Genomic DNA, 26703 nt, shown 5'->3' with positions numbered 1-26703 from the left:
CCAAGTTCAAAGGCAGTCGAGACAGAGTCCAGGGAAAAACTATGATTAACATCCTTATTGATGAATCTGACAATATTTTTCTTGTTGATTATATTTCTTTTGCCTATAAAATAATAGTGTAGGAATGTAAGGATGATATTAAAATATATATGTCAATATGTACTAATAAAATATCGTAATACCTCGTTAAAAGGGGCACCATCTGTTGGTCAGACAGAACTTTATAGAGTTTATAGAGTAGACTCTAATGACCACTATTACTTAATTAACAATCAATCAATATCATTTCGATAAATCCATCTAATTTCCTCAGATCCTAAGCTCTTCAAATAGGGATCTTTGCGTTCTACACAGAAGAAATATCAACGGACAACAGCGGTTACAATATGAGGGTATTAATTGACTAACTAAGGATTAAACAAAGTGAATAAAATAATAACAGGGATGTAAAAGCAACACAAATACAACACCAGAAACTGGGAAAGTAGTTACCAACACATCTAGAACGTTTGGCTTGAAAGGCGAAGCGTGTTTTCACTTAAGAATTTGGACTTTGTTCGTAAGATAGAATAATGGAATAATGAAATGGCCTCACAGAAATCAGATATGAACAGATGCTAATACTTAGTTTCACCTCTCAACTCGGTCCTTACTGTTGAGTATTGTTTCGACCTTACTTTTGCGGCGTTCTCGGCTGTTTCGATATCTATTTGTTTCCTTTATGATATATCGAGAACCAGAGTGTCACAGTTCTCCTGTATTATGTAATAATAACATATCTAGACTATAGTTTGAAGCATAAGTCATCTTCTTAGCTTTGCTCGAAAAGTGGTCTTGACTGGCTTGAGGTATTTCTCCTGTTAACAGGAAAATAACATCTGGCCCCCTTATCTGCATGTGTGGTTTACGAGGCAGGGAGGGAATCATTTGAAACATAGGAGACACTCCAATGTGCATCTTAAAAAGAGTTACATCCTTGGGAAGGGTCCTGAGAGGACGAAGGAGGGCGTAATCTTTAACCCGATCAGGGCTCTCAGGTGTCCATCAAACCCAAGCCGTGTTTGTGATGCTTTAAAGTTTGGTCTTTTTGAAGGTCTGTGTCCTCCTCACACTCGGAGATGCGTGGATATGTTGCTGAGGCTCAGATTAAGATGTTCATGAATCTCCTAATCAGGAAGGTTTTGAGGCCGTAAAGAGGCTTCTCACATTCCTTGACTCCTCTCCTTGGATAGTTCATCCTCTGTTTATTAATCAAATTAACATCCGAGTGTGAAAGAATCATGAAGCTGTTGTTCCTACAACAGAAATGAGGTTAGATGCCCCTCGCGGTTTCCTAAAGCCCAGGGTGATGTCATCCATAGTCCTATCAAGTAAAGTATCAGCAAATTGTCACATTTGAGAAGCGTTGAGTTTGCTTTACAAATGACTTACTTGATAATTGGATTTTCCGAATAGTTATTCTTCTGTCGATTGGCTAAACAATCCTTTGACTAATCGTTTCAGCTCTCGTTGCCTCCACAGAAATGAACTGAATGAAGCAAAATAAAGTAAAAAAGCATCTATACTTTGATCTACGGAGTCATCAAGATACAAAAACGTTGTTTAGCGAATAAACCAACGTAATACTAAACCCATCCTCTTTTATTTTGAAGTCTTAGTCTCTTTCTTACATCTGTATGTGTTTTTCAAGCGATTTGATTCATTTTAATCAGATTTGATGTGATAAGATTAAAACGTTTGCAGGTTTCATAATTCCCCCCATCTTACATTCACCATTCAAAGCACAACATTGCCATTCATCATTTAAGGAACACAAAAAATACTAAGTAGAAATAACTTAGTGTAAAAGTAAAGTAAATGCACATGAATTGAAAAATAGTGCTACGTTCTTGTAATCCACCATTCACAACATCTGTATGTGTTTGTGATATTCAGATCCACTCCTCTTTATAGCGTGAGATCTTGCCTGCAGGTTTGAGTGTAGCAGCGAAATTGAAAAATAAAAGATTGATGGGCAAAGCCTTAAAAAACAAGACGGGCCCCTGGGATCTGGCAGAAGGCAGAACATACTAAGAATACACTGGAGGAGCTTCTCACGCTCTCGTCTTCATCACAAGCAGCTTGAAGCTCAGAGGGAATGCCTACTGTACCCATTTATACTGGGAGCTCGAGGATCATCCAGAGAGCTGTTGGTTTTGTGGATTCGATCCAACTTTAACAGCCGGCGCCGTGTCCAACTCTTATTTAGATGATCCTGGAAATGACCAGCCTTAGTCTAGGCGTTGGTATCCAGGTGGCTGAGGCTCTTCTCGGAGCTCAGCTGAGCAGACAAACTGTCAGCGCTGTTGTTAACACATCACTCAGCTCAATGCGAATGCCAAACGGATGAGCATGCAAGCCTAAGGACATGCTTTTTCTTCTTCTTGTCATCATGTGACGAGAGGCTCCTTCAGATGTTTGACTTCTCCTTTGATGCTTCAGTGTCTGATATCCAACACGGATGACTTTTAAAAGAAAGGAAATCTCATCAGTGTTTTTAAGAGTGACATTTTCCTGGTTCAGATCTCGGATCAGTTTGGCCCCGCGGGCGACTAATGAGTCCGCTCAAAATCTGATGAGTCGGATCAGATTTTGTTCACGGTGATCCGCTGAGAATCGTCTCCAGAAACAAAGAGCAGCAGCCGGGTGTAATTCCCTCATTGAGGAAAAGAAAACATTGTTTTTTCTTTCTTTTGGTTTTAATCACGAATGGAAGATTTAAATTAGAGAAAGGAAATTCAAAAAGCTTTGAAGCCACAACAGAAAACTAATGACTTGCTAACATTTGCCCATTTGTTTCATTTCTTCCCTGCATTTAAATTGAGCTTCCCTCTTTCATCCCTTCCTGCCTACTTCATTCTATATTTTGCCCCTCCATAATTCTTTCCAGTCATCTGTCTTATAGCACAACTAGACGGCATCATTTAAAAGCGGAGCACCAACCCTGATTTCTGGCCTGACCAGAAATTCAATGAGCGCTGCGAGTGGAAATCCTGCAGTTTGCAGACCAAGTTCTGTTTTTCGGGAGGTTCCACGAGAAAGCCAGACCCGAGTGTCACCCAGCGGTCTGCGGTTTTTACTTTGAGCTCATTCTGGTCCGGTCTGCTCTCTGGTCAACCTGCAGAATCCACCCAGACACTGATTCATGCTGTTAGACTCATTACGGCGCACCTAATACCATACGATGTGATTGTCTGTGACTGTGATTACCTGGGAGATGTTGTTAGAGATGACAGCATTGGTGTGCACGGCGAGTGCTGCAGCACTGTTAATCATTTCCCCCCCCGACATTTCAGAGCACGGCGTCACCTCCGTCAGATTTGTCCAGATGCTCCATCTGTGGTCGGTGTTCACGAGGACGGAGGCTGTGTGTCACGTCTAGATGCCATGGCAGCAGTGTGTATTTAATACCAGCCACCCACAAGCCTTTTTTTAGGGGGTTCGTGTTAAAAGGTGTTGGCTATTCGGCTCACGTAGCTTATATAAGGGGCCACACGGCTGTCATTCTTCAAACTACCTTTTTAACAGGCCGCTATTTAAGCATTCCCGGCTGTTTTTCTTCTCCTCTGTTTGACAGGCTGTCACAGGCGAGCTCGCCGCCTCCGACCACATCTGAGCCCGGTGAGAAAATGACGCCGCCTCGCCTAATTCTGTCTTCGCCCTATCACACTGCGATCACCGCTAAGTGACTTGTTTTGTTTTTGCGAAAAGCGATTTTGACGGCCCTTCTTCCTTTCGGGTCCGCTTTGTTTAACAACGGTTCCTGCGCTCCCGAATAAGAAGTCAGGGAATTAAGACGTGTTAAACAGTGTGATAGAAAGGGGCCGAGTCACTCCTCTATAGTGGGTATTTTACCGGTTTGTTCAAGCGTGTTATAGACGATAGACCTTCAAACATGCTCCTGGGACTAAATCACAGATTGTTCAGGGTCTGACTCGCTGCTCTGGTATGGGTGTGCTTCCTGTCCAACTACCTCCAAGCCAAGGGGTGCGTGACTACAGGAAATAGTCCCTTACACACACACACACACACACACACACACACACACACACACACACACACACACACACACACACACACACACACACACTCCACCTTAAATCTGACGGCCGTAACCTGCATGACCTCCAGCCTTGCTCGTACCAGTAATTGGTTAAAGGCATAAATTATTCGGGAACATAACGGCTGCAGACACACATGGGAAAGTTCCTCACAGTATGTGGTCATTAAGGTCACGCTAAGTGTCAGCAGGAAAAGTGAGTGCCACCAATCATTTGACTCCTTCTTCGCATCCTAAAACAGCCATTTTGCTGTTATGTTGCTATATGGATATAAGTAAAATGTTCCATCATAACTACTATTGGTTGTGTTCGAATGCTTGTGAATATCTGTTTTATATGTAGTGTAGTCTGTGTAGCACCTCTCTAGCTTTCCACTACACACACACACACACACACACACACACACACACACACACACACACACACACACACCGGCTGCCGCGCAAGGTGACACCGACTCCTTAGATTCTAAATGTAATTGTTTGCACACTAATGGTGCAGCCTTTGGGAGCAATTTGGGGTTCGGTATCGTTCCCCGAGGACCGACTGAACCGCCGATCATCCCGATTAGTAGATGACCTGGTCTGACTCCCGAGCCTCAGTGCAGTCCATTTCTGAGAGATGTGTTTGTGTCTGGAGGCACACATCGGCAATACAGATGGAAAACTCCAGGAGACACAGTGTTTTGATTCAGCTTCGGCCATTTCCCGTGCGTTATCTTCACTTTGAGCCCCGGAGTTAAGCTGAGACGGCCTCTGGTTAAAAGAAAACGGGTGAGGATCAACGGCCGCCATTGATGGGCTCATGTCTTATACCTCCTGAGCTGGGAGATAATTATCAGCATTTATTTGATTTCATGGCAAATAACAAAGGGCCCGTTTGTAATGTGTGCACGGAGGCCTTGCACAGACAGACATCAGTGAGGCTATGCAACACCATAGAAAGTAGCTGTTTTTCTGCCACATTCATGTTCAGAATATTAAACACATCTCCTTTTAAAATCTGAATCCTAAAATAGGGGAAATGGCATCTGCTGTTGACTGCTGTCATGCTGCGATCTAAAGACTTGCTAGCACGCATGAGGCAGCAGGCTGAATCATGGCTATGAAGAACAGGCACGGCCGCTCGCCAGCCAGCAGAGGGAAGTTAAAGCCGGCTGCTGCTTCTCATTCTGGGTCACGCTGTTCAGGACGAAAGGACCCCGTCTGCAGCCCGAGCCTCTGAGGGTCCCTTTGGCTCCAAAAAAAAAACCCTTAAATGTTCTGAGCTCAGGACAAACACCTCTATCATGCACAGGCTTGATGCTGGAGGGCTCTGCAGTGTGGCAGCGACCTCTGGCAGGCACCGTGGGATCTGCATTCAGAAGCGTGACGTCTGCTAATATCCAGATGTTCTGGTTTAAACAGTTGCAGAAGTGTTTCCTGGTGTTTTCTAAAGGGAGGCGTAGAGATGGCTCGCATCAGCCATCCACAATGCAGAGATAAGATTCACAGACAGCTGCGACTGCTATGTTTCTCTTTTCTATTTCAGTCCAACGGCAGGAACATCTGGGAGTGCAGTTAGCTCTGAGTAATAAAGGAAGTCGTCCACGGAGACAGGCTGGTCTGGACAAGCTTTTTTTGGAGGGGAAAAGGGGAAATTAATAGCCCAAGTTGTCTATAAATCCCTGTGGCAGGGTAGAAGCTATAGCTTCAGGAGGAGTTTTTTTTATTTTTTGCCACGCTTATTCACTTCTTATCCACAATTTTTGTTTTTACCATAGAGGGGTCGAACAAGGACGAGAATCAACAGTCTGGTCTTTACATTCAGGATGGCTTCATTCACTCCCCTGTTTTTAAATTCACTAATAAGGGAAATCCTTTTTTAATTTTTTTATAGTATTCTGCCAATTCAATGCTTCACTGAAACTACGTCTGTTTATCTTCAATGGCGTGTGCACGGGTGTTTATATGCTAAGTCCAGCTGCTGTATGTGAAAGTGTAATTTCCTGCCATTCAGGAGGCTTCAAACACAGATGTTGTTCCAGAGGTGGGAACCGACAGTAATGATTAAATGAGCATCGAAAAATGGGATGAAAATTGTGAAAGTTTTCCTGACGGTATGTATAAGTGACGAGTGGTTGCTTCACCTGCTATAGGGAGTGTTTCTGATTGGCAGTCGAATGGTAATGATGGTGCACAGCTGGTTCGGGTTGGATGTGCGTCGTCATTTGGGTAGTTTGTGATTGACGGCCTTGTTACCATGGTTACCACGCTACCAATGTAATTATCGAGTGAGATGACTTTAACACTTAGCTGTAAAGTTAACGTGAGTTATGGAAGTGTGTTAACTGCTTCACACCAGAAGCCAGATGCTGTTAGGTTGCAGCTTTTGTTCGTCAGATCCACCTGTCGCTCCTCCGCAGTCCAAATATGGTCACTTCCGAACTCAAGCCTTCAAAGCCGTAGTCCACAATCCATTGGATGACTACGTCCACTTCTGATAAACAGTCTATGATCTCCACATAGCAGTGTGAATGTCCGTATCTGCTGGCTTCCATTTCTTTTCTCCTCATATTCCCACATGAGCCCAGTGTAGTCTCCTTTTAAACTCTGTGACATTGGTGAGGAGGATTTCTGGCTTTCAGTTTTGTGGAATAACTGAAAAGTGTTGAGGCGGTTTCAGGCAGCAGCACTGTGAACCCCGGGAGATGAAAGCGGGCAGAGTGTGGGAGAAGAGGAGGATGAAGGAAGCAGAGGTTGAAGGAGAGGGGGAAAAGGCCACTGTATTTCACAGCCCCAGTTATGTTCCCTTTTGTAAAAAAACATCAAGGCTCCGCTTCACCGAGCTTCTCAGCACGGCTCCCCAGCCTCCGTGTTTGATGGCCGTGTTAGCAGACCACAACACAACACCCTCGCTTTGGCAGGGTCGGGTGGGTGCACAGAGGATTCTGGCCTTTAATCAAACGGTAAGGGATGTTGACTCGCTGTTGACTGCCCTTAATAGAAACGTGTGTTTTTTTTGTGTTGTACAGAATGTAAATCTCCACGTTCTCTCTAGACGTGGTCGTGGAGACGAGAACGGGTAGGAAGCAGCACTCCTAGAGTGCTGAGTGGTTCTTTCAGCGACAGACTTGTGCTGCCGAGCGGCTCTTCAGAGAGATTTAGACACTGTCGTTGACTGTTGATGATGTTTTGATTGGCAATGTTTTGGCAATGTCCTTTTGCTATAAAAGGTTTGTGATTTTGGCGGTCCTTGAAATAAATAGTCCATGTTTGGTACCTTTTTTGGTGTGGAGTCTCACACACGTTGAGCATGTCGACCTTGAATGGAAGGTTGCAACTGTTGTTTTTCCATTTTTGCTCAATCAAGAAGTAAAAATGGAGTTTGACCTGCTCATCAGATTTTGTCGATGTAATGATGAAAAACCAGCCACTTCTTTTTACTAGACTCTGGTTGGTTTTAGGACATCAAGGATATAAATCTGGGTCAAGATTTCTTTGCACTGTTAGCTTTTCCTAATTTTTAAAACGTGTCCCGTCGGCACACCTTCTTTCCATCCTTTGAAATATTTCCACTGCCTCTCTAGCAGAAACTCCTGATGATGACATAATATATATGCGTAACAATTCCATATCGTCCAGCGTCGCCTAATGCGCAGGTATTAATCTCCTGCAACTGCTCTGGTGATTTTTGCTTTTTATCAAATGATTGATGATCATCCTCTTCCTCTGCAGCAGAAATGCTTTCCCCTTCACGCGCCCTCTGCTGCTTTGACTCCACTCAGGAAGTGTTTGTGTTTCCGTGTGTTTCTAAGTGGAGATTAAAGCCCTAAAAACAATAAAATAAATCATACAAAATGTAGGAAGATAAACTGAAGGTTTATCGCGGTCCAACGACATCTCTGCTTGTGGTTTGCTGCACTATACTTGCAGAAACTTGCTTGCATAAACTCACTGCAGAACCGGCGAGCCCACAACATAATGCCTCATTCATTCTCCCTTGAATCAACCAAACTAAAAGTGTTACCTCATCCAGACTTTCTCTCACTGCTCGTGTGCCAGTCGTGGTTGATTAGCATTTAGGCCTGCTCTCCTGTGAGGACCTGGGTAGCATATAAAGCCCCCACAGTCAATACTGAGTGATGTTTTAGTGGCTCGTGTAGAGCTCCTAACAATGCCTATGAGCTCTCTCTCTCTCTCTCGCTCTGTCTCTCTTTGTAGTAGAAGGAGAGAAGATTATTATTCATGCTGACGGTGTCCCTGAGCCTTCTGCATACTGCCCGTCACTGGTACTATTGTGGATCCTTGATAACCGTGACTGTAATGTCTCTACTATGGAGCTCTGTGCATCTCTCGTTCATGTTAAAGTGACTGCCTATCTGTCAAATACATCCCATAACATGGTCTTGCAGCAGAACTGGCATAGACCGTCATTTTTTTGATGAGGATAGTTCGTAGCTGAAGCTGGCGAGATGCACCCATGTAGAGCTAAAGTGTCCTCTTGGATGCCCTTCTTGTAGAGAAAACATAATAAAGGGCCCTCTAGGGTCCTCTCCCAGTGGAGAAAACTAGATTCAGTGCACTAATAGGTGCCCTTAAATTAAGAAAATGATGCTGTGCCATATATGCTGCCCTACATGCTGGAAAACGTTGTGCTCTGGTCCCCCATGGCATGCAGCTGGTCCCCTTTTTATGTATTTTTCTCCACTGGAGAGAGGATGCAGTAGAAAAGCTCATAATCAAGTCCTCTGTTGCTGTAAATCTCCACCCGGGCAAATAGGGAAGCTGCCATATAAATAACAGTCCTACTTAGATTACATATGGATGCAGAAGAAACAAGTCTCTTCAATCAGGAACATGCAAAGTCATGCAGCCTCTTACGGAGGAAGTTGCTGCTCTGAATAATTGGACAGGTCTCTATAACTTTGCCTCAGATCAGCTCTCTAACATGATTATGCTCTCATTTTGTGGGAGCTTTGATAGAACAGGGACGGCCCTTCAACTAGAGTACCATGACAACCTCATCTTATTATATCACATATTCTGAGGCAGCCGTGTTAACCTGCCCCAGTCAATGTCAAATTGAAAAGGATTGTATAAAGCCTTCTAATAATAACCTTCCTGTCGTAGAGAGAAATGCCGTACACTGAACCCTCTGGCTATTGTGTTGTCCAACTCATGTTTGTGGTGGATAAATGAGTGTTGATACAGGAATTGAATGAAAATTGATCAACATGTCATATTAATAACAAAGTATGTTGAAGGAACGACAGCACTGATGAAGATGTTTCCATGCAGTGTGCGCCATCTAGTGAATTTTGAGCAATATAACATGATCGTTTTGAACTAATGGACTATACGACTGCTTCCCAGTGTGCATCTTTTGCATGATTACTGTATGCCTGCAGTTACATCACAAACATCTAATTAAATAAGCCGTAGCACCGCACCAGCGTACAGCAGGCATAAGTGGGAAAAACAGCTTGCACAGTTAAATAACCAAACTCTCGTCTCACGAACAATGTCTGTGAAGAACTTACCCTTTTTTTGACTTGTTAACCAGCCCTCAAGGCTCTTCAGTTGTGGTTTTAAAAATATCTAGTAAAGCACTCGGCGTCAAACATCTAACTTCATTGAACAACAGCAAGAAAAGGTCACAGTTTGATCCCCCCTCCCACTGAATAGAGTGGTTTTAAGTTCTGTCAGGGTTTCGTGGTAGGAGTAACCCCCAAAATCAATAGTGTTCAAATCGAAATGTTCCAAAGGTGTCTTTGGAGAGAGACATAGAGATGAAGAGGGGGGGGAGAGAGAGATAATAATTGGAATGCGGGGGGGACACTGGGTGTCTTCCCAGTGGCCATTTATCTGTTTCACCTGAGAGGCACTCGACCAGCATCACTAACTTGAAATCAATTTTTGGGATCAAATCACCCGGAGAACAAATGATCTCTCTGCCACGGCCTTCTGTCATGAGCCCTGTGTTCCTTCTGACACCACTAGAGGTCAGTGTGACCCTGACGTGTGCACTTGAGGGAGTGAAGATGTCATGTGCTGCTAGATGGGGTATAGGAGGAGGAGGGAGGAGGGGGGAGTGTGCAGCATGCTTTATGGTCATGTCTGCAGAATGACTGCATGGTGCAAAGCTTCGGCTCTTCTTCTCTCACTCTGTCTCTTCATCTGTTCCTTTGGATGCATTTCATGAATCCAACCTGTGCACGGTGCGCGTGCACGAGCCGGCTTCAAAAAAACCAGCGCCTGCTCCTGTGTATTGCTCAGTCAGGGTGAGCTCGCTGTTCAAAAGGAATAGCTAATGACTCCATTGCCCTCATTGACGCATGTCAGTCTATTTCAGGCTCGACGACTAACACTCTCATACATGGCCAAGTGAGAGCTGATGATCCGCGTGCAGGATCAACCCCGCGTTGTCAGTCTACCGCTCGGTTAGTCTGGCGAGTGACTTTCAGCAGGGGCAGGGCACTTTAATCCTAGTGCCTGTGAACCATCACCGAGCCCTGCGTCATCCGCCCGCTGACAGACCCAAAATCAAACCTGTGACCCGACCTGATGTGTGGCATTTCTTCACACACCGGCCTCAAGCGCCTCTCTGCCCATAACGGGAGCCATGCTTCAAGCCCCTTCTCCTTATTGATCCCCATTTAGCTAGGGTTCATTCTCCCCTCTCCCTTACCCGCCATCAGTCTCAGCGCCGGGCCCGTCCAACACTGACCCCCTGCTCTCGGGATGAGTGGAACCGTAATTGGAGGGGAACAAGGTTGAGAGGGGGGGAGGACGGGGTGGATTTCAGAGCCAAGCCATAGAAGGGGCGAGAATGAGCGAAGGGAGAGTGGAGATACAGAGACGGAGAACGTGCGAGAGAGCGATCGGGCAGCTGGGTAGAGACGAATAGCATTAACTGGACCGAGTGCTGAATGCAGGGGCAGGAAGGGCACTGCCAGCCGCGAAGGCCTGTGGCCGGCTTTCACATGACTATCTGTATGCTGGGACGCAAGGGAGTAATAGAATCCCAACGTGATGTGCCTGGATGCTTGGGGAGGGAGGAGGGAGGGGGGGAGTAAATTTAGCCATAGCCACAGGCAGGCAGGCAGGCAGGCAGGCAGGCAGGCAGGCAGGCAGGCAGGCAGGCAGCTCCACAAGGCCGGGGGAGATGTTCGCTGCTCTGGGGCCTCCTCTGGCTACCCCTCTCTGGATACCCCTCTCTGGCCAACACCTTTCCGGGTACCCCTCTCTGGCCAACACCTTTCTGGCTACCCTCTCTCTGGCTACCCCTCTCTGGCCAACACCTTTCCGGGTACCCCTCTCTGGCCAACACCTTTCCAGGTACCCCTCTCTGGCCAACACCTTTCCGGGTACCCCTCTCTGGCCAACACCTTTCCGGGTACCCCTCTCTGGCCAACACCTTTCTGGGTACCCCTCTCTGGCCAACACCTTTCTGGGTATCCCTCTCTGGCTACCCCCTCTCTGGCTTCTCCTCTCTGGCTACTCCAAGGCTACTTCTCCTTGGCTACCCCTCCTTGGCTACCCCTCTCTGGCTACCCCCCTCTGTCTAACCCTCTCTGGCTACCCCTCCTCGGCTACCCCTCTCTGGCTACCCCCCTCTGTCTAACCCTCTCTGGCTACCCCCTTTCTGGCTACCCCATCTCTGGTCCTCTCTACCCTTGTGGAAGAATCACAGAGGGCAGTGCTGCAATCACAATATGAATCACCTCCTATCCATACCTTAGCAGGCCGAATGGCCAAATGGTGCGAGGTATCACATTGCTATGTGATGGCTGTGGGGGGCAGGGTGGGAGATATGTCAGCCACACTTTATTTCCAGGCTCTGTTAGGAGGAGCATCTGTTGGCTTTTTGCAGCTATTGGATTTCAAAAGCAATAGCGCATGTCACAAACTGCTGCTCTATCATAGAGTAGATGATGGAATAGATTCTCCATGATTGATGTACAGATGTTTCACTTATGACAGTCGTTCAGCTGGTTAAGCAACAATAAAGATGTGTTTTAACCTCTGAATCAGTGGGAAGACGTGGCATGTCTCAATGTCATCGGTTTTGTTGTTTTGTCCTTAAATGCATCGCACATTTCTCCCTCTGCATGATTTGAGGCCTGCTGTCCTCCCCCATCCTGTCTCCCTGGTAATACATCCTTAAGCAATATCAGCTGAAGATCAATAAGAGGCATCATGACTTTGGAATGTTTTCATTCAAGTTCATGCAAATATTTTTCTCCTGACGGAAACATCCGCTGAGTTAACAATTGATCATTTTCAGCAGTTGCTCATTGAAAAGGCACCACAATCTCCCTATTATATGCTTAATAAAGACGTTTTGTTATTATAATCTGAAAAATGTAACTTTTTTTTCTAGTAGCCTACTTGTTCAGGCATGAAATACCCAAATAAACTCTAATTTCTTTCTTATTTATAAAAGTATGCATGTGTTATTTAATCCATTGAAATACCAGGGAAGTTAAAAAACTTCCCAACTCTAAGGGAGTCAGAGCATGTACCTCGCTGATGCACTGAGAAAAAAAGAAGAAGTCGTAATTAGCTCTGAGGTTTGCTCCTCACTAGTTTGTATCTTTTTTTCGATCATTTATCTTCACAATTTAGCGTTAATTCCTTTGCTGAAGATCAAATAGCACAGGGAGACAATATCTCCCTCCGTCATAGTTATTATCCCACAAACAGGCATCCAAACAATCAAACATTAATCATTTCTTGCTATTTACTCCACACACACACACACACACACACACACACACACACACACACACACACACACACACACACACACACACACACACACACAAAACGATTTTTAATCTATAGAACATCTGATCATGGTATCATCAAGTCCTCGGGCCAATTATCTTTTTTGTCAAAACTGCTTCCGTTGGTGGTCGATCATCCACGTTGTATTCTTTTATGAGAATTGGCAGATCTTGTTGTTTCTAATTGCAGGTTCATTCTATAGCTGCGTTATCTCAGATGAGAGGCTGCCGTCCTGAATAACAACGGCCGCCCATCTGTGCAGTCTGTCAAAAAAAAAACACAACGGCACCAGTTATTTAGCCATTCCAAGGATAGCGCTCGGGCCATGAAAAAATAATTAACTGTTAAACAAATGTTCACCACTTCTCTGTTGTTGAACGAGCCGAGGATCCAGACTTTGAAGTGATGTCACGTTTTAGATGAAACACTTGAATGCAGCACCGACAGCATGCTTTATTCCTTTTCCTTGGTTCTTGTTTGTCTTCTATTTCCTTGGCCAGAATCATCATTTCCCATCTTTTCGACAGTCCTGAACAGCTGAAGCTCGGCTGTTGGCAATGTCACTTTCTTTCGGATATTGCTAAAGTCTCGCTCGAATTAAGTGATAATGATTTTTACTAGAAAAAACAATGGTTAAGGGAACAAGTACAAAGTAAACCTGGATGCCATATGCCTTTTCTTGTGGTTAAACATGCCATGAATGTTCTGCTGGTGTGTCTTCCTTCCTAATCTGGTTTTATGATCAACAGATGATCAACTTGAAAACGTGGCATGTTTTTCTTCATTACATGTGGAATTTAGTATCTTGGTGGGCTAAACTAAGCCCCCCAAATTCACAAGAAACATGCTGTTGGCAAATGGTTGATAGGGAAACAAATTGATGGATTTAATTACGTACCACAATATGTTCATTCACCAGTTATCTGCTGTATTTTTTTGTTATAATTTTCTCTAGAGGGATGGATCAAAGTAATGCAGGATTTCTTTTTAATTATCCACATCCTTCATGAAATAAATGTAATTTCAGTAATAAATCATGTGCGGCCTCCCTTAGCGTTGAACACATTTTGAAAAAAATAAACAAACGTGTGAAAATAATGCACTAAATGTGAATTGGATTATATTTAGTGATGTCACATAGACTTTATAGAGAATATGTGGCACTTTATTGTGTTACCTCAGCCTTGGCAGCTCAGCTAAATGTTTTTTTCTTCATTATTAGTTGAATCAGAGCTTTTAGCCTTTTCCCTAATGCTCATGGTCTGTGCTATTTAATGTTGAATCTTTAATGCAGCCCAGGGACCTGCAATGCATTTTATCAACAGTAGTATGTATGTGTATGTATGTTCTTCATTTGTGTGATGTTGTTTTAAAAGCATAACACAGGCTGTATCTATTAGGACTAATCAGCTCTCAGCACATAATGCGTTTTAGATGAGATTACAAGAACGTCATTGTAATATTCATGAGGTGGGAACGATTAACTCAAAGACGATGAGTCATCTCATTTAAAGTAATAGCAAACCACAGTGTCATTTCTCTCTATATTACTGCAGGATTTTCTATGCAGGAACTATTGTATCTCAGCCATAGACGGTATGTGAGAAGTGGACGTAGTCATGGTGACGTCACCCGCTGGATTGTGGACTCCGGTTTTGAAGCCTTGAGTTTGATATTTTTGGCCATCACCACCTTGAAAATGTTGCAACCGCAGTTAACAGAAATGACCATATATGGATTCCGGAGGAGCGACGGGTGGATCTGACTTCTGATGCGAAGCTATTAAGAAAGTTAGCCCACATTATATGAAGTAAACTTTACAGCAAATTAAATGTGATCTCAGTAGCTAATTGCATCCGTAGCATGTTAGCGACAGTACGGAGGCTGCCGTAGCAACCTGTCAATCACAAAGTAGCCACGCCCCAAAAGCACACACTGCTTTGTCCTAATTGACTCTAAATGGGACCGTAATTTACTAAATGGGCTTCATGCTGTATTGAGGAAGACTTGAAACTAGAGATCGAGAAGTAGGGTAATTTTCTCATAGACTTCCATGCAATCGGACTTATTTTTGCAACCAGAGGAGTCGCCCCTGATGGCCAGAAAAGAGAATGCATTTTCACAGTGGTTTCACTTTTTGAGGCAGCCGCCTGACGTTACCATATGACTTGTAGAGTGGCGAGTCCGGTTGCTTTCATGTAGATGTGGGTGATCCCATTAAGTTCATGAGGGTGGGGGGGTGGGGACATCATCAGCTGCCCTGTTTCTTCACTGCCTTTAAAAACCCATTGTCTAGACTGACTCACCCAGACTGTGGATTGTGCAACACTTGAGCCACAGGTGTGATAAGCTTTTTTTAGACGTCTCCAGCTCTCTGCATCGCCTTCAGCGATGGTCGGTCGCACTGCAGTTCATATCAGATTTTTTGAGAGGACTGCCCTTCAGACGTCGGGCGATGCTTTTCATTTTCTCAATAGGTTTGTAAGTTTGCACACTGCACACGTACAAACTCTGTGGGCGGCTGGCAGCGAATCCAGCCAAAAGACAACAAACCTACCTTAGTTTACAAGCTCAGAAATATATTAAGTCAGCAAACAAATACTAGACTCAAGGATTAGTCAAATATGGCACAAAATTCTGACTAAATATTGATAGAGTGCATCAGTGTGTTGCTTTTCCACACACACAAAAAAAGCCGTAACTGAAAGTAAGCCAGCCAGCATTTTAAATTTGTTATTATCACGTGTAAGCCTGTTTTACACAGGGATGAGGCTTTTCATGCAAACATGCACTCTTATTTATTTAATTTTTTTGAACAGTTTTGCTGCTCAATCTCTGCCCGGGTGTCATTGCCAGACGGTGAATTAATATGCATTAAAGCTCAGCGCTCAGGTGTGGAAAGAAGAGACGCCGTTTGAGAGAAAGTGGCGCTGTGAGTGATGAGGGATCAGACCGATCTTGACACTTTGAGTAAGCCTTTATTCAATGTGTGCCTCCTGTCATCATGCGCCCGCCACTTCTTTCGTCTCTGTCGAGCAGAATGCCATAACTCCGTGAGGCGACGCCCACAACAACGAAACACAGACCGGTTCTTCTCCGAGACACGCACGTCTTCAATACAATTGCGAGCCATCTGGGGCCACTATTGTACAGGCATTTTAATGGCTATTTATAAAACAATGATTTATACTCTTAATTCTGTCCTGAATTACCATTCAGGAAATCCTCTAATAGGTTGTTCCCGGCCCAACTCTAGAGCTCTGGGACGGTTTCTCCTCTCCATAAGTCATCGTTGAGTTCATTTTTATTTCTCCTTAATAGCTCCAACAGGTATCTTTGCCTGAGGCTTACTGTCGCTATCGCCCAAGAGAATTTGCATGATACAAGACAGAATGATGAAGGTGACACTTGGCTCAAGAAGGAATCTTTTTTTTCCCCCCAAAGAGAAAAACAGTCACACGAGATAGAGGCGATGCCGTCTGCTTTACAGCTCGTGAAGCCCCTCGAGGCAAATTTGGCGTTCGGTGATATTGGACTGCATAAATAAAATTGACTTGCCACATGTACACAAACATGCACATCTGGAGAAATTAATAGGCACCAAGGACACGAGGTACTGTACAAGCACTGCAGCGCAAAGAGTATCTAGATCCCCCCCCTTCATCCCTCGGGAGCCTCCGTGGAGCCCAGCGAGACATTTTGGTCACCGGGACACCTAAAGGACAAACAGTGGCCATGTGCCAGGGAGACGGCAAGGCGCCTAATCCATCACCTACCCCCTGCTGAGCGACAGATTGGAATGACACTCACGCATAGGGGTGACGTGCATGTCTCTTCTGTCTCTCTCCCTTTCTCTCATGGAGTAACTGGGAAAAGGCTCACATGGCAATATCATAATTAGCGGGGCACATTAAAATCAGAGCCATGAAGCGTGTCATTAAAAATCCTCCGCTGCAGGCCACCGCCGCCGTTCTAGTCTCGAGATGTGTGACGACTAAAAGTGCTTACAGTCTCCACAGTGTGGATGGATCGTTCCATCACCGCGGTCGGTTTTTCGGCCTGCCTTTGCTCCCCCTCCTCCTGTCTTCCTCCTTGCTGGAAGATGAATAGGAAGCAGGACTGACTCGAGCCCATCAGTCACTCTGTCATTCCTCTTGGGGGGGTTTGGGCGGGGGCGATCAAAGCCGCTGGAGACGACCTGTCCCAATCCGCAACATGATTTAGCCATAAGAGGAGAGGAACCAGACATCTCTGTTCTTCACCGTGTCTGTCAACCGCACTGATAAACAAGAACCACAGAGGGGGGGGCCGTCTCCGTGCAATTGTCTTATCTGCTTATTCCTGTTGAGAATGGATAGTAAAAAGCTGAGGGCAGAGCGACGAGGGAGAGAGTGTGTGCAGGGCCGGTTGTGTGATGATGTGTAGATGTGCCTGAAACTCGATTTCTCTCCTCCACAAGGCAGCGAATGAATCTCTCTCTCTCTCTGGCTGCTCAACACTCATCATTAAGTGATGCAGCTCTCAATCGCCTGACCTTGCACATGCCGGACTCTCCAATTTGCTGTTACCCAGCAAGCTTATTGTACCGAGTTCCCCCCGCTTATCGTCTTGTATCTCCTTCCCCCACAATCTTGATCAATGAATCACAGCGTGTGTGTATATCTTCTTCTTCTTTTTTTTTTTTTTTTCTTCAATTTCTGGTATTGAAGTGTGGAATCAGACCGCACATGCATTCATCCAGCAGCGAGCTGCGGTAATAATGTCCCTGCCAAGACACTTCCTCAAGCTATATCTCATTTCACCCCTTATCAACCGAGCCTAAATAACACCGGAATCTTTTTGAGTCTTGAGGGAGACGTAACAAATGGCGGAGGAAGCTTTTTTTTCCCTCCGTGTGCATCTGCAATTTATCACAAGGAATTTGTCCCTTTTGATTCCGCCACAAAACGCACGGCTACAAATAACAGCGCCGGAAAGTGGTTGTTCCCATGTGTCTCGGCAATTCAATCCGACTCCACATTCTGTTATTTACTATGGCCTGCTGGTGCTCTGTGAATTTCTGTGAAGTCCAGTCATCCATCTGTAGGGGAGGACTTAGAGACCCGTGGTAGTCCCACCGGTGGGGGGCTCAGCGGATGTGACTGTGTCTTTTGTTTGTGTAGAGAGGGCAGACGTAGGGAGTCTGACCAGACCGGTTAAACCCCTCTGGAGGTGTCTTTGGTGGCATTACATGTCAAAGATCACTCATACTCCCCTCCTTTTGTAGGCTGCTAATGCACTCGTCTCTTTCTTTCCTTTGCTTCACTGCTGCCTGCTCTCGGTGTCCTCTCTTCCTCAGATCTCTTAAACCTCACTTCCTCCCCGTTGGTGCTGTTTTTACCTCAATTTTCTCACTTTTCGCTCTTAACGTCTTTTCTCTCCTAACCCCTTCACCCTCGTCTCTACCGACTTGGTCTTTGCTCCTTCATTGTCCTGCATGCTGACACAGTGCCGAGCGGATGCCTGACACCTGGGGTTGGCAGCGTTTTGTATTTCCTGCCTTGCGTTGCCCGGGGAATGAAAGGGGAGAGGAAGAGAAAAAAAAAAAAGCGGGAAGGCGAGGGCGAGCCTCGAGCTGGGAAGGACCAGTGTGGATTTGTGGAGGTCTAAACACCTGCAGGGGGCTTGAGAGCAGTGCCAAGATGTTTTCCCATACACACACATGTTCACAAACCACAGGGGGCGGCGTGGTCACACATTGTCACACATTGTCACACACTGGTATTTCTCTGCAAACGAATGCACGTAAGGAAATCCACCACAGGAAAACATATACGTGTTATGTGTAGCTCTGCTGTCTGTCAGCACCTGCTGTCAGTGAGGCGGTTATGAAGTTTGTTAACCCCTTTAGTGCAAGAGTGAAACAAGTTGCTCCTTAACCTTGGCCTTGGTGCATGGGACGCCCATTCCGACTGAGCTATCCGGACCCCAGAGGTGTTTTCTTTCACCAGCGTGAAACATGTTTTCACCTTGAATATATGCCAATACATTAATATTACATTAATATGGACAACTAGAAGATATTTTGGCGTGTGAATAATTGTATTCATGGTGACCGAAAACCCTCTTAAAATATGGAACAAAAGTGTATCATCCGACGGCTGATTGGACAGCGAGCAGCGTGGGAACCGAAGGGCAGAGCAGCTAATAAAAAATCATTGGAGGGCGAGTTGGAGAGGTGAAATATCTGAGCGTTTAGGGAGGTGGAAGCTGGCTAATAGTTATACTGATTGCAGATGGAGAAGGCAGGGAAGATGATTAATGATGGAAAAGTCTTAAGAAGCTGAAGAAGTTGCGAGGGGATAATTCCCAGAGAACCTTTTAGTGTTAACATGAAGGAAGTGTGGAAGTTGAGTTTAGTTGGTGACCTTTTATAACGAGGGGCGATGAATGCAACTTCTGAGATTGAATCTGATTGGATGCATATTATCGTTTTATCTGCTGTGTGTGCACTTGGATGTGTGTAGTCGGGAATTTTATAATTCATATTATAGCGGATTCACTGCAGAACAAAATAGAAATTGAGGGATATTCCTATATTTTCATGCGATGAAGTAATTTAAGCATATATATTTGATGTAACAAGCATCTCAGCCATTATGTTTGTGGAAAATATTAAGCTTTAAATGTGGCATTGGGTGTAAATGGGCCTAGAACAAGAGCTTAAGTGTGAAATGTCTCTGCATCCCCCTTTCTAGATGTATCGAGCACTAAGATGCAGAATTGTTGTTTTGCTTTCGCCGGCTACATCTATGTCTTGTTCTCTGCACAGCAGAGGAGACGGGAGCGTATATATGACAGCCATTTCTTCGCTAATTATGTTTTCCGAGCACATATTTCATCTGCTGCTCATTGTTCCCTGTCCGCACTCATCACACTCCCTTCCTCCCTGTTCATTCCCCCCCCCACTTAAATTCTCTGACACTGTACCACCAGCTTGTCTATTACCATTAAAAACGCTGAGAGAGAAAATGGAATAATAGAGGTTTTATCAGCTATAAATCCAGTATGGCATTACTTAGAGCAGACTGACTCTCTGGAAATTAGCATGAAGAATGTGAGCCGCTCATATCCCACGTCTTGTGTCAGACTGGTGTGTTCCTCGTCTATTTTCTGCATACTCTGTCACCCTGACGGGGAAGTGGGGCACCGGGGTTTAAGGCGTTTGCGTGTTCAGAGGAGGAACAAGATGCTTTTTCTCACCTCTTTTTCGGTTTCACTTTAAAACAGTTATGCATCTAAAACCCAATAAGTGAATAGGCTCATTCAAAAAGTGTGAAATGTCCCGTCTGAGGCAAATTTACTTGACCATGACTCAAATATCTCAGATTCTTCTGGAGAGGCGGTGTTTGAAGTCCTGAGCCGAGCGGCGTAAAAGAGACTGTGACCTTTTCCCAACTGGCGATGATGCGCCTTTGTCGATGATGAGCTGGATTTCGTTAGGTCATGGGTGCTGACAGCTCACCCCCCCATGTGCATGGTGATCAACCGGTGAGTGTGTTTCCTAAAAATGTGTGCGTGGGCGGATGGGTGCACAGCTGCACCTCTCGCTGGCATGCCCGCGTCCCAACAGATGCTGGAGCGCGACTGGGGGGGTGTTAAGGATTCTGGCAAAGTGGACGCCGCAGATGCCTGCGATTGCACGCTGGATCAGGAAGGAAATTCCTCCAGGACGAGGACGAGGGAATGACATTTAGGCCAACTCTGCTGCGGCTTCTGCGGCAAACATGGGAAAACCTTAAGCACGTAGTCACGCACACCCGGGACATCAGACCTGGATCCCATCCAAAACCCCCTGGTGATGACCGTATATGATGGCCGTTGTTTATCTACTTGCCGAGGTGATAATCTGCTCTCATGACTCCCCTGAGACTCTAAACCTTCCCTTGTGCATTAAAGTCACGGTTGGCCTGGGCCACGAGGGGGATCGTGGTACGGGGGTTGTGCAAAGTGGAAAACTGGGAGAGGGGGGATTATTGGTTGAAGCGGGACCTCAGGGGAAGGTTGGGTCCAGCATTTAGGACATCTGCAGCCCTCGGTCTCTACGTGCAGTTCGGTGTGAGGATCAGTAGGACCTGCTTAAGAATCCTCTTGGCATTTTTTTCTCGTCTATAAATTGCAAAAAAAAAAACCCTCAGCTGCAGGCGAACACGGAGCTAACAGCCGGTGATGCAATTGCTGGATGGGACAAGAGGCTGGGGAGTGGATGATGGGCCTATCATACTGCGAGCACTGGATGTTTGCTGCTTCACAGTTGGCATTTAATACGTGCAAATAAAAGCAAAGTGCCAGCCGTGCCAGCTAACGCTGCGTAGGACAAACTGGCATTTGACAATGAAAAATCTGGCAGTGGGATGGTGGGAAAAAAAAACCGGAGGGGATGGATTCCACATCAACACGATTGTATGGTTGCAGTTCGTTCCCCCTCCCGCACCTGAAAGCACACGTTTGCGTTGATAACACATTTGACTCCAGAGAATGAGATTTTTTCATTAAAAAGTGTATTTCTATCGATGTAATGACTTCTATTTCACTTGTCATAACTTGTTATCTCTTTTTAAATATATAATATATGTATTTTTGCTTTCTGCATCTGCCGCCTGATTGCATCTGTGTATTTACCTCCCACACACAAACCCATCTCAGGCACTCAGGGAATTAAGAAGAGGAAAAAAAGATTAAACTGCACAAAATACAAAAAATACTATTCATCCCATAAGATATCTTTATTGTAACCCTGCCTATCACAGTTTTCAGGGCAGTACAAGATGCTGACCCTCAGATATGTAGCGGGTAAACCTGACAGGGGAACCTAATATTTAAAAAGTGGAGACCATAGAAATAGAATGGGAGTAGAATGGATATTTAACTGCTTTCTGTGGTCATTTGCCTGTAAAAAAAGAAAAAAAGACCTAGCTCTGGAGACGGATGGCTGGCTAGTAAGCTAGGTAGCTTGTCCTAGCTAACCCAGAGTAATGAAAGCATGACGGATTTAGCAAGCTAGCTAAGAAGCCAGTTAGCTAACAAGCTAGATCATTGCACCATACTTTCTTGCACCACCTTCTGGATGAAGTATTCAGTTGTTAAATTTGACTCGTTTGCTCTCATTAGCCGCTGTAAGTCGGTTTAGCTTACACTTAGCACGCTACAACTGTACAAGCTAAAAATGGCTGCTGCTCAGCCCATCCTGCTACAATGAATTGAATGGGAATGCCCGTTCTACTCCTATTCCATTTCTAAGTCTCAGACGTGCAAAAAACACCTCCAAAAACACCTTGCTGCAGGCTGTACAGGCTACTTTTAGTTTAATTCTCATGTTATGAGATTACTTATCTTTTCTTTGCCCAATGAGAGGCTAATCGTCGATAAACACAACAAGGCTGCCCGAGGGCTCTTTATACAGTATCGGCGCTATTATTCTAACGCTGTTCGCCCCGTGCCACATGTTTCCCAATGAGATAGCCATCTGTTCCACAGGCACACATCCTGCTGTAAACCTGAATTTGAAGACAGTTTTGAAGGGGCGAGCGTTCTCTCATAACACAGAGAAGTTATTGTTTCCTTACAAAGAAAAAATGTCGCTGTGAAATGTTTTCACCAACTTGTCAACACAGTTAACCGCGCGCATCTCGTTTCAATTAGCTTTTTATTCCCTGTCTTTGTTTGTGTCTTGTGCTTTTTAATTGGCTCGTTTAGATCTGGCCCCGTGCATCTCTGTTTGAAGGACCCCACATTGATTCTGCAGTGACACACACACATCCATAAAACAGCCGACCATATTAATATTACTCTGAACAGCTCCATTGCTCAATTTGTGTCCCGCTCTGCAGTCGGTGTTTAAGTAGCGGTGCTGTAGTTAGGGCTCGCCCACCCATGGCGTTGTTTGGCTTTCACAGATGAATGATGTTGTGCGAGGTCAGTCAGTCAGGCTGATGAGATGGAGCAGGAGCTGTCACAGCTCTTCCTCCCCGGCACACCATGAACCTTGACCCGCAGCCGACCCCCCCGGACCCTTTCTAAAAGCAACCGCCTCTACCTTCTGCAGCGATCTAGGTCAGTGCAGAAGCAATATTAAAGTTGTGACTCAAAGTAAAGTAAAGTGCATTTGAAGCCGATGAGCTTCCTTCATATGTGTGAAAATAGAGAATGAAATTTTTTGTGCCAGCAAACAGAAACGGGTCCAGTATTCCAATCACAGCCCAGATTCTATTCCCTCTCTGTTCTTCCTGTAATTGAATTGAAGATGTGCCATAGTGTTCTATCTTTATTTCATTCCCCGTGTAGGAAGTAGTTGCACGGCTAAAGCTGTCCGCTGAATTCTGGCTCTTATGATTCAGCCTCTGCAGGAGCCTCCAGGCATGTATCTCATCAGTCAGCAATGCCAAACTGTTTGGCTCACTGCCAGAGCCTACAGTATACAACCCCCCCCCCCCCCCCCCCCCCTCTCTTCAAACTTGACTTCCACACACATCAGCCTGCAATCAGAGCTGCTCACTGACTTGAATTACACAGCGTTTCACTGTAATACGTGCCCGCGCCTTAGTCATGCAGATTTCTGATTCGGCTGCTGGAAGTGCAGTAAGTAAGAGTGAAGAAAAGGATAGTCCCAAGATCCCACTGTGGTTTCCGTTTTTCATTTCCACATCCCCCCGCGGTGCCAGGAGAACGCCGTTTGTGTTGCAATGGGCCGTGCTTGTGTTTGCTCTGGCCTCCACGCCGCGTCTACGCTGCATGGAAGGGGATCTGTTTTCGACTCCTTTGCCAGCATTCCTGGCCGAAGGCGTCATTGCCCTTCATGCCCCCCCGCCTCACCGTGAGCGATTGCGCGAAGAGTCGAAACCAGGCGAGACCGAGGTACGACGACAATGCAAAGCGACGAGGGGCCGAGAGTCCCAGATCTTACGAGTGCAGCTGTCGTGGATTTGGAAAGTGACGCCCCCCCAGCACTGTAAGCAAGATTAATAGATTAATCCAGGACAGCGTTCACTGTGAGGAAGCTTTGGCCTTAGAAACCTTGTCAGGGGGCAAAGGAGTGGATTCGGGGAGGGAAGGATGGTGGAAAGAGATTGATCCGAGTGGACAGATATGGAGGGACAGCTGTCGGGTGTGAACGTCCCGGAGAGGAAAAGAGAGAAAGGGAGGGGTTAGGGATGGGAAGAGGAAGGAGAGGGTTAGGGATTGAAAGAAGAAGGAGAGGGGTGAAGGTATGCCAAGGATTAATTTTTACACATGATGGTTCTGGATTACCCTTCGGGCTGTGTTAACACAGCGGAGTCAGCAGTATAAGTGCATCTACCTTAACACACATGCAGGCCTGCGAAGCGATGGTTAACCTCACAGCATGCTCTCACTTCCAGCTTGTTTAATATTGCAGCTCCGTCTGTGGCCCCACGCCAACCCGATGCTCCAGATATCCCTAGAGTTAGTTTTGGTCTTATCTTCCATGTTCCAAACTTATGTTGGTTTACTTGCACAACAAGTCTGTTTGGTTAGCTTTAAGAAACAGAAGTTCTTGGTTATTTTAAGGAACCTAACGACTCTTTCCTTAAATACTGCTGATTCGGCTGATTCGGTTGTGTTTGCGCCGTAGGAGCTGACTGACGCAACTGACGTGCGTGAAATGAGGCGCTTCATTCATCACTTTCCGTGTTTCCAGGCCTTGACACCTTTATGTAACCTGGGTATGCTCTGTTCCGTGGTCTGTCATTTCAGTTGTACCGTCACCTACCCAACCTGCATGTGGAACAGAGTTTTTTGAGCATCCAAACTCATGCATTTGTGCAAAGACCAGCAGATTGAGCTCAGAATGCAGAAAGCTGTTCATAATCCTTCCGGGGTGTTAAACCTGGGATGGCATTATTCACAGAGCCACAGGAAAGCTCACAAAAACACGCACATCTGCTGCTTCACACTTATTTCACTTTGCAACAGGACTTCCGACAGGAATGAATTTCATCAGGCAAAGTCGGCAACATAGCCCGCAGCATTTTTATGACTTCATTAAATCTTTTAATAGATACTTCTTTTTTTTTTACACCAACATTTCATCTTGAAAATTATCGCTATCCAGAATGTTTGCACACACTAATTTTTTGTTTTTACCTCCGGGCCTACTTTTCCTCACTCGTCTTCCTTAGTGTGAGTGAAGACGTTCTCAGCTGACTTGCCCGTTTGTGCCAAGGCTGGGCGCCACCGCCACTGCCGCCGCCGCCACTACTGCCTCGCTCACAGCTGTGTGAGCTCTGTGCACGCCACAGCTGCAGGGCTCCGTGTTCTCTCCCAGGAGACAAATGATACCCCATTACCACACACAGCACAGCGGCGGCTTTTCAACGCCCCCTCCCCTCCCTCTCCTATTAAAACAAGGCTCTTTGCGTACGCTGCCCCTCATTGCAAGACCACATATTGTACATCCAGTCTGTAAAAAAACAACCAGAAGCCCAAAGTGTTCCTCTGTGTGTAAAACTTGAATACTTTTCATTCTTGATTCATCTCAGCCTTCAGCCTTCTCAGCCTCGGGAACAGGGGGGCGGCTGTGTGTCGGTTGGGAATGCTAAGGTCGTTGTTCTTTCTCTTGTCGGATCTTGAGGAATTGTGTTTGTGAATCACCCACAAAGCCAGGGCAAAGACTTTTTTGGTGTAAAGCAGAATGCCACGTATGTCTCTTGAGATATGTAGCCATCGCCGTGGTTACCGTGGAATCTCATGGAGGCACACATCCGAATGCATGCGCTCACGCTCCGCACGCTGTAGAAATGCACAAACAGGGGCCGCAGATGGTAAATATAGCTCCTAGAGAGTGAGTGATCACATCTGGAGCCACATTACAGTCTGTTTATAGCGATAGGACCATTACTAACTCCGCTGCATGATGCTTGATGACCAGAAACCAACATCCATCTCCGGAGCGTGACTTATTGTGGAAATGTTGTTCCAGGGTCACGCTAAATGAATGCTGACAGCCATCTTGTTTTTTTGTTGGTGTTTTTTCCCCCGTGGCCTCTGTTTAGAGTCGGGCTGTCCAGTTGGCCGTCCGCAGTCGCTCCCCCCCAGGGGTAATCAGGAAGGAGGTGGGCTTGTAGTGATGAGGAGTAATGAAGTAACGTAATTATATTTGTCTTGTTACACAGTGCGCCAATGGAGCCCTAATTAATCGTGCCTGCTAATGGGAGTTAGAAAGAGGCTTGTTTTTTTCTGCCTGCTGTGTCGCTCTCTGGTTCGTTCTGTACAGCGGCTGGCGCGTTCTCGCTCCATTGATCACACTGTTTTTTTTTTTCCTCCGCTCCTCTCTTTATCGCTCCGTTTTCCTTTATTATCCATCAGTCCTCGTCTGCTGTCACAATCGCCGCTTACATTCTTGCTGTTCCTCCCTCCGATGCGCCCGCAGCGCTTTTCGCTCTCTCCCTCTGACCTCAACTCCTTTGACGTTGTATCTTTTGATAAAAATTGAAAACTCAGAAGCCGATTCATTCAATCTGTTTGACTCCTTTTTGCACAACAAATCTGTATTTGTAGCTGAAAGATCATCTTTGATGTGTGCACTCTTTGCTCCCTATCAGTCTTTTGACACATTGTGCTTGAATGGACATTGACTTTGCAACGTCCCCGTCGGCCTCGATCCTCCTCCTTTCCGACGTATACGTACGAAACATTTCATCTCTTAGATTCAGTTGATTTCCCATCCATCCATCCATCCTTCAGGGTTGCGGGGGGAGGGAGGGGGGGTGCTGGAGCCGATCCCAGCTATCATTGGGCAAAGGCAGGGTTCACCTGGACAGGTAACCAGTCTATGA

General features: G+C 45.7%; 1 protein-coding gene across 1 annotated transcript in view; it reads left to right on the top strand.

The window, feature by feature from the left end:
• The window catches only part of tspan9a (tetraspanin 9a), a 149573-nt gene that overhangs the window by 13404 nt on the left and 109466 nt on the right, over positions 1 to 26703 (top strand). The gene's annotated exons all lie outside the window — the stretch shown is intronic.

Source organism: Eutrigla gurnardus (assembly GCF_963514095.1).
Source record: "Eutrigla gurnardus genome assembly, chromosome: 9".
NCBI lineage: Eukaryota > Metazoa > Chordata > Actinopteri > Perciformes > Triglidae > Eutrigla > Eutrigla gurnardus.
Note: the sequence above shows the minus strand (reverse complement) of the source record. Positions and strands in the feature narration are given on the sequence as shown.